Raw genomic sequence first — 17,095 nt, 5'->3', positions numbered from 1 at the left:
TAATTAAGAACAGAATATGCTAAGAAAATGAAGAAGTTATATTAAGATTGTTTTACATTCTATATTCTAGTTAAGCCCAATAAAACATGTTAAAACAAACAAAAGTGTTCCTCAGAAATATCCTTAGGCCCCATTTATTGTCATATCTCATCTATTACATCTAGTTAAGAAAATACAGCACTTCAGCCTCTGACAAATTAGAGACAACCTGAGAGTCACGTTGGTAGAAATACACATATTTGAAAAAATTCTGGGGTGAAAGTAAGGAAGAAGAGATTTGAAGAATAAATTAACATTTAAAATACAGTAAGATTATATAGAAATAGTTCAATGAAAAGACTTGCCCATAAAAAGCAAAATTATCAACTAACTGGAGATTTAAACTAGACTGTGTTGATGCATAAATTCTTCAGAACATGTTTATTTGTATGATTTTCTTTTACATACCCTTCAATAAAACTTACACTACACAGTATACTAGACTAAGTCCCTAGGCAATGAGAAAAGAGGCAACCCCAGCAGTGGTCTTGTGGTTTGGCCTACCGTATGAAGACAGCAAGCCACCATTCATTCACCGGCCACTATCACACTGGCAGCCCCACATTCCTCTCCAGGTTTCTTCCCCACCGTATAAATCAGATCAAATCAGTTGTCATTTATAACCAGCAAAAAGGATGGAGAGGCCTTATAGTTACATTAGACACAGGCCCAGTGGTCTTCTCTTACTTCCTCAGAGATGGTCTCAGGAAGGAGCCACCAGCGCTACAGCAGCACATTTCCTGCAAATCTACACTCGGTTCTTCCGAGCGGTAAACAGCTACTACGGTACTCTCAAGCTCTCCAGGTACTCACACTTTTTTTCCCTCTTTACTTCTAGGCCTTCTTCTCTTTCTTCCCTGATTTTGTGTCCCCTTTCAAACTTTCCCTTTCATACATCAAAATGGCAAGAGCAGCAAAACATTCTAAATCATGGTCAATAAAGCCAGTGCTGGGGAACAAAATGGATACAAATTTATCATTATATTCTGTTCCATTTGGGAGTGGCACACAGGAGCGGTATACTGTTTTTATGTACTTCTCTACAACTGCAGAGCACTAAAGGTTCCTGATTCCATCATGAAATTTAAGAGGTACATGAGCAAAGGTACTATATTTGGAAAGTTAAAACAAAAGATGTATTAACCTCTGGGATGTTGTTTTAAAAAAGTATCATGGGGTCTACATACTTCCTAAAGGGAAAAGTAAACATTTTTTTGAAGATTTTATATACCATAGTTTTTCACAAATGTTATCTCATCAGTAGACATGCCAAACATAGCCATCTGTAGCTGCGCTATCCAAAAGGCAGTCACTAACCACCTGTGGCTATTTCAATTTAAAGCATAATTAACTAAAACTAAATTGAAAATTCAATTCCTCAGTCACATTCAACACATTTCAAGTGTTTGATGCATGAAAACGGCTACTGACTGCCATACTGCACAGCAAAGAGAGCTAATATTTCCATTATCGCAGAAATCCTATGGCACAACAATGATCTAAGTCTTTCTCCCCCGTGAAGATTTTCCACAAAAATGTCTGAAAAATTACGTTTGGTCCCTCTGGTACAATGAAGATTAATTCTTTCACACTAAAGCTCTTAACTAGAATCTGTATACACGTGCTCTATTGTACCTGCAGCCAAGTTTTCACCACTGCAAGTTTCTATACTACACTTGGCCTACTGAGAGCTCCAGTCTTTCAAAAACTCTTAATACATCCAAACCTCTCTTGAATGGGTGGCAAAGGTTTGGATCAAAAAAGACATCACATTTTTGCACATATGACATAACTGACCCCTATGAAGTATGATCCCCGGGGCAGTGACAAAACTAAGTTTATGCTACTGAGGTTCTGCTTGCCCAGAGAATATAAAGGACTTCTGTGACTGTGAAGTCACTAAATAACCTAATAGTTTTAATAATGAAGGCAAAAAATATTTTAATGGGTATAATGTCATTATCAAACCACAAAAAAGGCTACACATGAAACAGAGTTCAATTTTGGTTAGATTTCCTTTAAAGTCTCACAGAACTCACGTGGCACGGGGCCTCTGTGACAATAGGTAAATTTTCATAAATGCTTAAGTACATCTGGATTCTATTCCAGTGACCTACAGGGTAATACATCATTCTGTCAGTTTCACAGGCACATTCATATCCTATTCTCCAAAACCAGAAATGGTCCAGAAATTCCTAGTCCACATGACATGTTGCTGAAGGAACACACATAACACACAAATGCACAAACACACACACACACACGCACGCACTGAAATAATATATAACCATTTACCTTTCTTCTAAATTTTACCTTCTGTGGTTCAGACTTTACCTGTGTTGACAAAGAATGCCTCTTACTAAGTTATTACCCTACAGGTCACTGTAATATAACATCACATACCTGGATTATTATCATGAGTGAAGGGTTCTTTCATATAGCTCAACAGGAGGATAGGAAGCTCTATGAAAACTCTGATTTTTGCTTCATTTTTAACCGAAAGGATTCAGAGCCTTTGTCAATACCAGCTGTTGCAGTGGTTGGCTGCCTGTGATAATAGGCTGCCTTTCACCTGAAAGAATGAAGGGGCGTTTCTCAGAGTAATATCTTACCATACAGAGGATGATACTGTCTTAAAACCTAGTGAAAATCAATTTCACTGTCATTTCTATTATTATTATTTTTTTTTTTTTTAGACGGAGTCTTGCTCTGTTGCCAGGCTGGAGTACGGTGGCACAGTCTCAGCTCACTGCAACCTCCGCCTCCCGGGTTCAAGTGATTCTTTTGCTTCAGCCTCCCAAGTAGCTGGGACTACAGGCGCGTGCCAAACGCCTGGCTAATTTTTGTATTTTTAGTATAGACGGGGTTTCACCATGTTGGCCAGGATGGTCTTGATCTCTTGACCTCACAATCCACCCACCTCGGCCTCCCAAAGTGCTGGGATTACAGGTGTGAGCCACTGCGCCCAGCCGGTCATTTCTTTATTAAAAAAACACCTCCTTTGCAGAAATATCACTGAGATGTCACGTTTAAATTTTTTTCTACTTCGTATCATTTATAAGCCAATATTTTTTAAATTTTTGGCAGTTCTTTAGGTCTGGGCAGGGGTGACATTTGCCCAGAATACATTTGAATATGGTCTGCCGATTGCTTCTAAATATCCTGTTTTGACTGATCAATGCTTGCACAGTGCTTAACTACTAGACAGTAACTCCTGGATACACACACTGCTGCTTGTCTTTTCTCTTTCGTGTAATTAAAGTAGTAAATGTCCAACAAAAAGCAAGATTCCAAGGGGTCAATTGCTGACCTATTTGCATTTCTAATTCTAATCCAAATTAAATAAATGGAAAATCCACTATAAAAGAAAAGCACAAAAGGCAATCTTCACAATCATTACCCAGGGAATCACTGCTTTGTAAAATCATTAAAAATTATCTTGAAAAATAATAAAAGCAACTTGACTGAGACAATTTTACAATTCTAAGTAATGTTCTTTTAAGTGTTATTCTTTTAAATTTTAGTTTTGGCAATTCTCAACTGTAACTACAACAGAACATTCTTCCCCAAAGAAAAACAAATTTAAAACTATTTATTTCACAATTTTGGTCACCAACATTTAACAGAAATACTTGCTCAGTATAGCAGCTCATGCAGCTTAAAAAATTTAAAAGTTATAACTTTTACATAGGGCCTAGAGACAAAGAAAACTCATTAGCAATAAGCATAAGGAGTGCCTAAATCTTGTTTCCTAAAACCATTCTCCAATAAAAGAAAACAGGGCACAATGAAGAAATGGCTGCTTCTAGGATATGAGCAGAAAACATACAAAACAAGCCTGGAGCATCTTGTAATGGCGGGAAGTGAGGAGGTGCTAAAGAAAAAAAAAACTCCACAATGATGAACATATGTCAAACAGACACAGAAATCAGCTGAAAAAGTTTCCTGTGGTCAAAAATTAGAATTTTTGGACAAGAACATAAAGCTGTATCGGATTATAACTGAAGGTATAAAATAAATTGTGTATGAATACATACTGATATAAATAAAAGACAAATATCCTGTTCAGAGGAATTCCAAATGATTTACGTATTAAATACTCCTCCTTCAAGGAGGTGGAACATGACTCCCCACTCCTAAAGTGCAGGCGGTGCATAGTGACTTCCTCGTGAAGAGTACAGTATGGAAGGGAAAAGGAGTAACTGCAGTGGGGAAGCCTGACAAACACAGCCTCAGCCAGGTGATCAAGGTCGAAATCAACAAGTCAAGTTGACAGAGCGTATTCTGGGGGTACGATGTAGTGAAAATGGAAATTTATCTCTGTGGTCTTCCTCCCCAAAATCCATAACTCCACTGTAATCATGGATAAAATTTCAGACAGATATTAACCTCCTTTCCACATAAGGTACATTCTACAAAATACCTGACCAATATTCCTCAAAACCATGAAGGATCATCAAAAACAAAGTACGAAAAACTGTAACAGCCAAGAGAAGCCTAAAGCAACATGATGAGCAAAGATAATGTGTCATCCTACTTGGGATACTGCTACAGGAAAACACATTAGGTGAAAACCAAGGGAATCTGGATAAAGTATGGACATGACTTCATAACAGTATATCAGTATTGGTTCATTAACTGTAACAATGCGCCACACTAATATAAGGTGTTAACAGGGAAAATGGTACAGCATCTATAGGGCAACACTCTGTACTATTCACAATTTTGCTATAAATCTGCACTTTCTAAAATTTAATTTTAAAAAATTATATAATCTTTCCAACACTAAATCACACTGCATATAATTTTTAGTTTTAAAAATATGTATTTGTTTGTCATTGTAATTGTGGTTAAAGAGTATGGGCTTGGATCAAACTGCTTGGATCTGAAACCAGATACCCTAAGTTGATTTTTACTATTAATAGTTACGTGCTTGACCTGTATACAGTATATAGCTAACATGGGCCCATTCTGACGTCAGTTATGTTCAGCAGTGTTTGCTTTCCCAGTAAGAGAAAACAAGACAAATAAGGTCCAATCAGCCCAAAGCTTCTTAACACAGGGTAGCTATATTTAGTCAAGAACCAGGCAACATGTGCTGAGTATCGCAGGGACTAAACCCGGGGCAACCTGGACCCCCATTCACAGTCTAGGCAGGTTCTCTTTCCCAAGAACAGATGTGACCAGCAACGTGATTAATGCCTCTGAGCAAAGTGCAGGACTGATTTTAAGAGCTGTCAGCAATTTCACACAATATGAACACTACCTGCTTATTTCTAATATTCAAATGAGTTCGACTAATGAAAAACTATTTTATTTTTATAAGCAAAAAAGCATCAAAATAAATTTGATAAAACATCTGAAGACACGTTCAATAATAATGACCAATAATATATTATGTTATTCATCTTTTTTAAAGTTTACATGTTAAAAGATTTACAACTTCTTTCCTACCAATGAATGCTTCTTAAATGAATATTCATACAGCAATTGCAGTGGCTTTCACCGTCTAAGATAGTCATTAAAGGCTTGTCATCCTGGCCCAACAATGCCTCTGGTGCTTCTAAATTATTAGATCTTAGTCTATTGCTTTGAATGTTGTAACTGCAACATAAAAATGAGAAATAAATTACCAGTATGAATAATCAAAGGTCACGATTTTCAGCAAAAGCTTAGAATGTTATAGTATCACCTACTTCTTAATATAAACTATTAAGAGTATTTTTCTTGACCATACTGAGTAAATAAAAAAGATGAAATTAATGAGACAAATGAAAAGGCTGAGAGCAACTGGCTATTCTTTCAGCAGACTATAAGTAACTAATGGGCATTAGAGGGTTTTTTTTTTTTTTTTTTTTTTTTTTTTTTTTTTTTTTTTTTTTTTTTTTTTTTTTTTTTTTTTTTTTTTTTTTTAGATTCAGGGGGTTCATATACAGGCTCCATACATGGGTATACTGTGTGACGCTGAGGTTTGGGGTAGAAAGGATCACATCACCCGGGGAGTGAGCACAGTGCCTAATCGGTAGTTTTTCAGCCCTTGCCCCCATCTCCCAATCCCCATCTAGTGGTCCCAATACCTACTGTTCCCATCTTTATGTTCATAATTAACGTTTTTAGAGTTAGATTAACTGTCACGAGACCTAACACCAAATTTAATCTGGGATTGTGCCTCAGGCTATGCTCCACCTCTGCTACTGTGTTAAGATCACATGCGGTCTGTGAAGTCACTGAGCTGAGCACACGCTGAGAACAGGAAACCTGATATTTCTCTTCTATGAATGCACTCCAGCACCTAGCATTGGATGTATAAAGAAGAAGGGATTCACTAAATATTTCTTGGATTAAACAAATGAATGAATCTGCTTGTGGAATTATTTCCAATTAAGTGTACCAAACAGGGAACTTTGGTATACAGCCAACCAGGTTATCTTAAGTTTTGTTTTGTTTTGAAAAAAGTATTTACTGTGATGGATGAGAGCAGTTACAGGGCTCTGAACAGAAATTACTGGATAGTCCTTCCCTTCAGGACAATGTTTGACAGATTTGCAGTATCTTGTCACATACAAAATTCAGAAGAGCACACCTGACTTGCTGGCTTGTAGGGTGCATGCTCACCAGGGGGTCTTGATTGATAATGACACCAAGCCTTTATCCCAAGGTAGAAGTTAAACAAAGCAAATATGGAGATACTCTTCGTAGAGGAGAACAGCACAGAGGCTGAGAAAGAACGTACACAGATACCTACTGTAAGGGAGAAGATGCAGGGGACGGGAATAACCGACCAGGAATTACAACCAACCAGGAATTACAGTAAGTATTTTGCTTCTCATACATATTATGTGATTCTCCAAACAACCTTATGAGGTGAATACTAACAACCTATCTTACTAGAACTGAAATTGAAGGTTGCCAAGTTTTAGTTACTTAGCTGAAGTCATGAAATTACCAGGTCTTTCTATTCTCTTCTACCTCCCAACCGAAAAAAAAGTTTCTTATCAAAGAATCATGTGAAACATTAAATCCATGAAGTCTCAGAAAAGCAAGTCATCTTTGAAAACATTTCCTGACAATAACTTCTTGCCCTCATATTATCAAGGTTTTCTCTCAACATATACAGCAAATCTTTTTCATTCAAACTACATTATTTGCTTTTAAATAAAACTAAAGTTTCCATGGCTATTGACAGAAAATGGTGACACCACTGTGACAAGTACAATTCTTACAAATTAATAAATCTGCACATCCCTACAAGTTCAAAATTCCCCTCTAAGTAAGTCTATCCGTCCTTATATATGGTAGTGGTAACAAGAGATACCAGATGAGAATATGGATACACACAAAAAAATTGCTAATCCTTAACGGCAAATGGTCAACCTTATTAACAGGAGGTTAGAAGCAGGAGCATTTTTAAACCAATCCAAGCCCAGCACTTTTCTACCATGTAGAAAATGTGTGTTCATCTCTCTAGGTCAGTTAAGCACACACATGCTATTTTGTTTATTATTTGGGTCACTATATCCGTGACCTAAGCAGATGGTCTATGCATTTTATGTGAAGTATTTAATTAGGCCATCAAGAATGTGGCAGTACCAGCTGTTATGGCCTGCTGACCTTGGTAAAGGAGGAAGTATCAGCAAAATGAGGATGACAATGTTCAGATGAAACACACAAATGAAATCTGTTCATGAAAATCTCAGTTGCTCTAACTTACCGCACTTCAAACCAAGAAATGTCAGCTGAAGCACAGTAATCTGGCTCACATCAATCACCTACAAGTCCACTGAGTTTATTAAAAACTATTTTTAGGCCAGTCACAATGGCTCACCCCTGTAATCCCAGCACTTAGGGAGGCAGAGGCAAGTGTATCACTTGATGTCAGGAGTTCAAGACCAGCCTGGGCAACTTGGTGAAACCCTGTCTCTACTAAAAATATAAAAATTAGTCGAATGTGGTGGCTTGTTCCTGTAATCCCAGCTACTTAGGAGGCTGAGGCAGGAGAATCACTTGAATCAGGGAGGTGGAGATTGCAGTGAGCTGAGATCGTGCCACTGCACTCCAGCCTGGGCAACAGAGTTGAGACTCTGTCTCAATTTAAAAACAAAACTATTTTTAAATGATTATACTGATATATACACAGGAAAGACTGAAAATACGTACTGCAAAATAATAATTGTTATTTCTAGATGGTGAGCTTACGGGTGATTTTTACTTAATACTTTAATGGTATTCTCTATAATGTACTTTCATGATTTGAAATATTTTTAATTTAAAAAAGCAGTGCCATATACATGTAAGTCTTTTATTTAGTACTGTAGTTCCCAAGACACTGAATTATAAATCCATTTTCCTCATAAATAAATTTGATCCTTTCTCATTTATCTATGACCACTTTTTCATTTTTCATATCTGACCTCCCCGTTGGCCTATGAAGCTTTTTAATCTCAGTGCCATATTCTTCTTTCAACCCAGTCAGGGGACTCCTGCTACTGCCAATCCCAGGCTGGGCCTTGACCCTGTCGGCAAGAGTTCAGCGGGAACTGAGTCAACACATTCTCCTTTTCCTCAGAGGCTTTTCCAGAGATTTCTCCCTTTCCTCAGTTCCACTAACCCATAACCATCTCCCTCAAATCATCAAGACGTGATGTATTAAATCCACGCACAGTCTCAGAAATGCAATTCTTCCTTGAAAACAATAGTTCTTGACAACAAAGCCTTCCTAGTTTCACACTATCTAACAAAATATACTCCACATCCTTTTCTATTCCATATATGTATGATACTTACTTATATATAAACCTAAAGCCTCCATGTCTACTGAGAGAAAATGGTGATACCGTAGTAACAAATCCAACCCAACCACTCCTCAACCTGTGGCCGTGGTGGCTCATGCCTGTAATCGCAGCAGCTTGGGAGGCCGAGGCAGGCAGATCACCTGAGGTCATGAGTTCAAGATCAGCCTGGCCAATATGGTGAAACCCTTCTCCACTAAAAATGTAAAATTTAGCTGGGCGTGGTGGGGCACACCTGTAATCCCAGCTACTCGGGATGCTGTGACAGGAAAATTGCTTGAACCTGGGAGGCAGAGGTTGCAGTGACCTGTGATCGCACCACTGTACTCCAGCCTGGACAAAAGAGCAAGACTCCATCTCAAAAAAGGGAAGGGGAGAGGGGGAGGGGAGAAAAAGGCTGGAGACTTAGAACTTTCTCAAGTTTCTGTCCCTTGTCCAGGGCAAATCCCTCTGACCCCAGGGCTTTGTTTCCCTCTTACTGGTCCTTCAGTGAAATTAATTCAATAAATACCCATTGAGCTTTAATCCAGATATGTACAAGATATTGGGGATTTGCTCAGCAACACTCATAGTCTCTGCTCCATCAGCCCTCTCCCCCTTCTGGCCTCCGGCCCCTCTCCAGGTTTGTTCACTAGAGCTGTCATAACAAAACACTACAGACTGGTGGCTCAAAGAACAGCAATTTATTTTCACAGTTCTGGAGGCTGGAAGTTCAAGATGAAAGTATTTGTAGGTTTGGTTTCTTCTGAGGCCTTTCTGACTGCTGGTGTCTCTTCCTCTTCCTACAAGAATTAGGGTGTGACCATAAAGCCCTCATTTTAAATCACCTCTTTAAAGACCTTCTCTCCAAATATGGTCACATTCTGAGGTACTGGGGGTCAGAACATCAACATATGAATTTGGAGGGAATGCGGTTCAGCCAAGAACACATTCTCCTTATCCTGGGTTTCTCACTTGCTCTTCTACCTCAGTAAATAACATCCTCAAATCTTTTTCATATCTAAGTGAAGCAGGCGCGGCGAGAAGGGAACCTCTGGAACACTGAATTGTTCCTGGGAGTGGCTTTTTAATGATCCTGGGAGTGGCTTTTTAATCGGCCAGGGGCTGCAGAGAGCTACAGCCACATTCACCAAGCTCCCCAAGAAGCAGCTTCTTTCCCCTTTTATAGGCTTACAATGCTAAAGTGGAAACTGAGGTGAAACTACGTCATTGTCCACTGGCTGGACGTCTGATCTTACAATCTTTTGGCTTCACTGATTTGCTGGTTCGTATGCAGCATGAGCGGGAACCAGCAGGGGAAGGGGCTTACAGAGACAAGACAAAGGCAGCCAATTATTAGTTGGCAGAGGTGTTTCCAGGAGGGAGCCTGGGCTGTGCAGACGTTGGGGCATGACCCAGTGCCGGGCTCTGGCCGGTAGGGATAACACTCATTTGCAACTCTTTCAAGGCTTACAGATAGCAGAGACGCTGGGAACTAAAAAGGGAGTCATTTTCCCAGCTCTTTGGTATTTTACTTCCTTTTTTTACCTTCCTTCCCATCCGGAAGAGGGGAGGAGGAGGAGGCTGGGAAGTGAAAGGAGGGGAGGGTGTCTCCCCTCTCAAAAGCACCAACAACCCACTCCTAGTCCAGATCTCCCCCCTGTTCTATCTAGCTGCTTCCCATCACTGCCAATATATAAAAATGCCCTAAACTAGGAGTCTCAAACTCAAATATAGAGGAGCTAGGAGAATCCTAAGTAGACTGGCTAGAGAACGAGAGGCTACCAGTGCCTTCTAAAGGTAGACTACCCACTGTCAGCTAGCTTCAGTCAGTTGTGAAAAGAGAGCCCAGGGTATCCATTCCATTTTGTAAGAGAACCCGGAAATATACTTGTATGCAATTTCCCAAGTTTTATATGCTGATAACCAAAACAGACACTCCCCCCAAAAGCTGTAGGTGGGCCAAATAAAATAGGTTGATAATCTATTTTCCCCCTATTTTTTTCCTATAATCTCTTAAATTCACTTTCCCCATTTCCTGACCTGTCATTCATCCTCACATTTCTGAAAACAGGCTTCTTTGTACCAATTCCTTTTCCTAGACTCCACTTGAACAGCTACTGATGAATCCCCATATCTTACCTACCACCCTTCCCATCTCAAATTTGAGCTCTCTGAAAGCAGATATTATGCCTGTATGTTTCCAGTGCTGAGCACTGTGCCCAGCACAGAATGTGGACTCAATAAACGATTACTGAATAAATGCGCTTATCTCTTTCTTTGGAACAACCCAATGTGGTGGGGGAATGATAAATCAAAGAATCCTACCTTCAGTAATTTTGTAAAAGCTCACCACTTAATTTATGTATTTGCTTCATTGGTTTAGCAAGATTCTGGACCATCATGTCATATATATACTCTTACATAGCACAACAGCTTAAAATCCCCACATTTCCTTCAAACGGCAAAATTTAGCTTCTAAAGAGAGAAATGCTGGTATCATTCTCTGATTTACCTAAAACGTCCATTTATGTGCATGCTTAACATTTTAGAACACAGTCAATCATGAGGAGGCAAGAAAAAAATTCCATGAATTGTCAAAATAGGTGATTAACATTCATTCATTAATTTCACTCATAAGTAAACCCTTCAGGCCTTGACTCAGAACCTCCTGGCTTTTAATTTTTAAACTATTCTAACATAACTTCATTTGGAGGGGAAATATATCAGGCCAGAACTATCTTTTAAATCTGTTAGCCCGAGAGCCAGACTTAATTCCTGAGATGCCAGTTTGCTGCTCTGTGGAGGGTATCTTTTGAACCCACTCCGAGCTACACTGAATTTAGCCTCTTCTCGTCTATCTCTTTATTTATGAATGGTCAAAATTATTCCAGAAGTGTGAGGTCTACAAGGATGACAACAAAAGATGTACTTAAAAGGAGGCAGTGATTAAAATAATGGAATTTAGAGGTAAGAAGACAGAAACCTAGGGTGGTCCTTAAAGGAGAGTTCAGCAACCACAAATTCACTCAAGAAAATACTTGAGTATCTTCTCTAACAATGTTATTTTCTTGACCAGGAAGCTTCCAGTGTTCCTGTGAAGTATGCCATACCCTCCTGAGTCCTTTTCCATGACATATTCAATACAACAATGCCCAACCTAGCCACATTTCTCCACAGGAAAAGGAGAATATGAGGGATGGTGTTCACCCTCATACATCTCTGCTTTTGCTCAATCTTGGCATAACAACAATTAGACAGGACTAGATTAAAACTTCCCAGTTCTCCTGCCTCGGCCTCCCAAAGTGCTGGGGAGGGTGAGGCAGGAGAATTGCTTGAACCCAGGAGGCAGAGGTTGTGGTGAGACAAGATCATGCCATTGCACTCCAGCCTGGGTTACAAGAGCGAAACTCCACCTCCACAAAAACTTCCCAGTTCTACTACAGTGTTAAGGCAAGTTACTAAACTTTTCTAAATCTTCTTTTCCTCATCTGTAACGTGGGGATCATAGTATTAAATTAAAACCTACAAAAGGTTGAAAAAATACTGAATTCAGTGGTATGATGAATTATCCATCACGCTATCTTCAGTTTCCGCATCTTAGCTAAGTTTTCCTATCAGACTGAAAAACTGTCTTCACTTATACCCAATGTTGCACATATGGCGAGGATCAAGGCTTTCTACAGAAAATCTTGAATAAAATAATATTCCTCCACTATTTTTAGGACAATTTCAATTAGATGTGAAAATACTAGAGAAAAAAAAGAGTAATCCTAACATGTATTTTATAAAAAAAACAGATACAATTTAAGCATAAAATAAAATTTAAAAACAGAAGAACAAATTAGTCCAGGTGATATATAACTAAACATCAAAATGGGGAAGGAGGGAAGGGAAGCTTACATTGAAATCTATTCTACTGTGAACCAACATGAACATTTTTATAAGAACATAAGAGGAGTTCTGAGCCATCTCTTAAGTAAAAGCAAGATGAATCCCATGGGTAAATAAGTTTGCTAATAAAGAGGTATTTACACTCAATGAATCTCACAGAGATATAAGACATAGAGTTAGGGTCATATGGAACATTCTAGTGGTACCAAAAGTCACAAAAAAATGAGAGAAAAATTTTGTACAGAACTTGTATGCTTGAAAGAAAACTTACAATATTATTCTTCTCTTCCTACAAATGCAAAACAAGCAAAATCAATGACCAATTCTATTTCTAGATTTTTATCTACTGTACTGCATAAAGGCAATTTGGGGACTGTCTGAACAAAACTCCTAACTCAGCATCTTTTCAGACACGTAAATTTGTCATTCTAACCAATAACTAACTAGTCACACTGTGTCTAACAGAGCACTTTATATTGAATGCTTTAATAAAACTCTGAAAAGGTTGGGAAAACTTTAAAACCTTAGCCACTTTAGAGTAATTATATGAAATTTTAATATAGTTTTAGAAACCGTATATCAGCTCAGCTGATTTAACAACTACAAAAAGCTAAATTCACAGTAAAATAATTCATATTAATTATTGAATTCACTTTTCAGAAGCAGCGATTCACTAAAAGTGCTGGCTGACTCAGAAGCTTTCTGAAGGAACACAGTTGAGTTTCGTAAACATTTCATTAGTGGGCATTAGCAGGGAATGCAATTCTATGCCAAACATATAATGCAGGTTTTAGGATTTCTGATTACCTAAAATGAACATAATGATGAGTAGTCACTTCTATAAAGATACTGGATATTGGATATAAAATTAAATATATGTTGACATACCTATTCTCTATGAATAGGCCGTAGCACACATAAAACATCAGAAAATCTGAATTCCTGTAAGTCATTCATATGTTTACTCCCATCTTTTAAATTCGTCTTTATCACCATCAGATCCTCATTACTTATTATCTGGATGCATGTTTCTCTTTTATTTACACTGCATATTCTTCCATGTTTTTATCATTATCAGTGACCCATGCTAGTAGGTTAATCTTAGTTCACAAGCCTTAAGATTTCTTAGTGTTCCAAGATGGAACTACTAAGGATGTGTCTTCTTATTTCCATCTAAATACAGCATAAGGAGTGAAAAAGGTCAATGGACTGGGAGTTACTAAATAAAGGTGATGTGGAAAACAAATCATAACATATAAGGAATACAGGCCAGGGAAAGGGCCATTATGGTAATATCTATCAATGCCACTTAGAAACAGTAAAAGACAAAAGGACATACCAAGAAAGGTTGCAGAACATCACTAAAACAGAAAAGAAAAAAGAAAAAGCTCTGAAGTCAACAAAATTATAACAACAATGGGATATGAATCATGTTTTTTCGATTTTAAGTGGAAGGAAGAAAAATAAATCACATGTGCCTGGTAGGGGAGAATTTGCTTAAGAAAGTTTTTCATTTTAGAACTGTTCTTGGGGTAGACAAGTACTTTTTCACTGTATCTATTATTCAATGTCAAGTTTTCCCAAGAATCACATTAGTAAGAGATAGGGACTGGACAATAAAGAACCTGAGGAGCAGTAAATTCAGGGGGTTATTGTTTTGCATTAATTGGTCTAATTAACCAAGATGTGCAAACTGCCAGAGCAGAAGTAAATCTGCATTCTCAAAATGTTTAAAAAATGAAGAGTGACAGGGAAGAATCTGCCTCATTCTAGCAGAGTCATAACTGAAGAGAGAGTTGGGAAAATGGGTAAGATTTGAAATTTGTGTCTATATGATATAAGACAATTTTAGAATGAAGTTATTATCTCATAGCCTTAATGAAAGCACAGCTTGATTCTGCAGCAGAGCTACTGCAAGAGCCACCATAATGCAAGCAAATCAAACAAGGAGAGTTTGAAAGGCCCAGTCACTGTGAACGAGACTGAGGCTATTTCACTCACTTCACATGGTGAAGTACGTTACTAGGAAGGTAATACGACTGTAAAATGTACCTAGACACTATTAAGCTGAAATGAATCTAAACATGTGGATAGTTCCCTCCTCACTAACACTTCAATGATAATAGAGTTAAATATTCTAAATAGTTCCTTTCTAAGGGATTACTATGGTTCCCCAGTACTCAAAATCATTTATGCCTTTCAGCTTATTCAAAAGGTTCAGTAATAACTCCTCAAATATTCATTGCTTGTCATATTCTAATAGTGAATTCTGGGATGCAAATATGCAGCCCCTATTAGGGCTAATGGAAGTTACCTATTTGTACCAAGGGAAGAACATACATCTAGAAACCTGCTCTCTGCTGCTCATAGGCAATCATGTTGCATTTCCTCTCGTGGACGATATACAAATGCAATACTATTTATACAGAACCATTCAGGTGTTACAGGCACTTCCATAATATCCAAGAATGCATTAGCCAAAACCAGCTAAAGTAGTTTTTTGGCTCATCATCATTCAGGCTGAATTAATAATATTAAACAGCATGTGGGATGAGGGAAAACCAAGTGTAAAGCAACATTAAAATCCCTTTCCACTGAAGCATAATTCATTTTGATCTTTACTACTGGATTCAGCTAAAGGTCAAACCATATTTGATGATTTAGATTCAGAAACATTATTTCACTGTTGAGCACAGTCTGAAATGAGGGCAACTAATCTAAAAATGGAAGCAATTTTGAAAATACAAATGTAATAAAATTGCCTCCACTATAGAATATATAAATTGTCTTACTATTGATTACTGCCAACATTTTAAGCCTCCCTACTCATATCAGTAATGCCTTCAGTACAACTTAATTCTCTTCATATAGTGTCATACACATTCAATGAACATCATTCCAGTGAGGGGCCAAGAGCGAGGCCAGAAATGGCTGTCATGATAAATTACAGACCTTAATAACTTTTGAACAGTTTTAAATGTACAGGCCATCTAAAAGTCATTTAGCTTGATAGATGCATGGTTAATGAATTACACAAACTAATAAGAACCATTAATTATTAATCTGCACTACAAGATGGCATAAGGCCAACATCTTAAACATGGTCTGCATTAGACCGAAACTGGGATTCAGAGTATACACAACAAAAGGGGTGGGGGAGAGTTATCAGTTACAAGACTGTATAAGCAAAAGTCACTTATTAATTCATGTAAATACTTTATAAGCATACAAGGTTTTATTAAAGAATTAGATTCATAATTAACAGACCACTGAAACATTATCAGCTTTGGGGTTTAAAAAAAGGTAACTGGTTGATTCAGATGTTTACTTGTTCTTGTGTTTTTGTTTTCAAGGAAAGACAGTTTGAAATTTCAACCTTAGGGGTTTGTTCTGCAGAATACTTAGACCAAGACTTGGGTACTTTCATATACTTCCATTTCTGGCTCTTGCTTGAGTCCCAAGCAGTGATGGGGTACTACCCTTCCCCACTAAGGGATAATCACAGTCCAGTTTCTGGAAAAAACACAACCTAGTCTAACTCTAGTGAATGAAAAGCAAGTCCAAGATGGAGGCATGGAAGAATCGACCTGGGAGGGGAACAGACTGAACAGGTAAAACCAGTCAGCAGTTTCCCCATTCACGAATGAAAACTGACAAACGACATCCTACCTGGTAACACTGTTAAAATCGTCACTAACTCTTCAGCTTCAATATTTCTCAAGAATGCCTCTTCTACTACCAATATCAGAATCATATAGAGAGGTTGTTTAAAATGCATATTACTAAGTTACTTTCCAGACCTCTGGTAATAGGACATATTCCGGAGGTCTGGAAATAGATAACAGACCTCACCAAGAGTGGGGCTGAGACATCTTTTAACAATCTGCCCAGAATATTCCTGTGTGTCCTAAAGTTTGAGAGTCACAATCCTAAGAGGATGCTCTTCATTTATACCACACTGCAGCAATGGTTCCTACCATCACACCTACAGTGCACATGGCGCAACGCAAGAGATGCCAAACTCTTAAGAACAACAGGGTGCCTTGAATATTCACTAAGTATGTGAGGACATATGCATGACTGGATGGATACATGCATGAAAGAGAAAACTAATAGTACTTCTGATATAAAACAGGAAATCTGATTCCTTTTGAATTGGCTCTACATCCCTTTGGGAGGCTGAGGTGGGTGGTTCACCTGAGGTCAGGAGTTCAAGACCAGCCTGGCCAACATGGTGAAACCCTGTCTCTACCAAAAACGCAAAAATAGTTGGGCATGGTGGCAGGCACTTGTAATCCCAGCTACTCAGGAGGCTGAGACAGGAGAATCTCTTGAACCAGGGAGGCGGAGGTTGCAGTAAGCCTAGATTATGCCACTGCACTCCAGTTGGGTGA

At 38.2% G+C, this 17,095-nt stretch overlaps 1 protein-coding gene and 1 long non-coding RNA gene across 3 annotated transcripts in view; both read right to left on the bottom strand.

The window, feature by feature from the left end:
• The window catches only part of SMYD3 (SET and MYND domain containing 3), a 713,156-nt gene that overhangs the window by 404,805 nt on the left and 291,256 nt on the right, over positions 1 to 17,095 (bottom strand). The window lies entirely within an intron of this gene.
• LOC119471809 lies at positions 1,599 to 7,946 on the bottom strand. Its single transcript, XR_005200893.1, has 2 exons — positions 5,494 to 7,946; positions 1,599 to 2,611 (listed from the first exon to the last, which is right to left on the bottom strand). It is a non-coding gene; the product is annotated as an uncharacterized LOC119471809 (long non-coding RNA).

Source organism: Cebus imitator, unplaced genomic scaffold (genome assembly GCF_001604975.1).
Source record: "Cebus imitator isolate Cc_AM_T3 unplaced genomic scaffold, Cebus_imitator-1.0 Scaffold75, whole genome shotgun sequence".
NCBI classification, from domain to species: Eukaryota; Metazoa; Chordata; class Mammalia; order Primates; family Cebidae; genus Cebus; species Cebus imitator.
The sequence above is the reverse complement of the archived record's forward strand: the minus strand, read 5'-3'. Positions and strand labels throughout refer to the sequence as shown.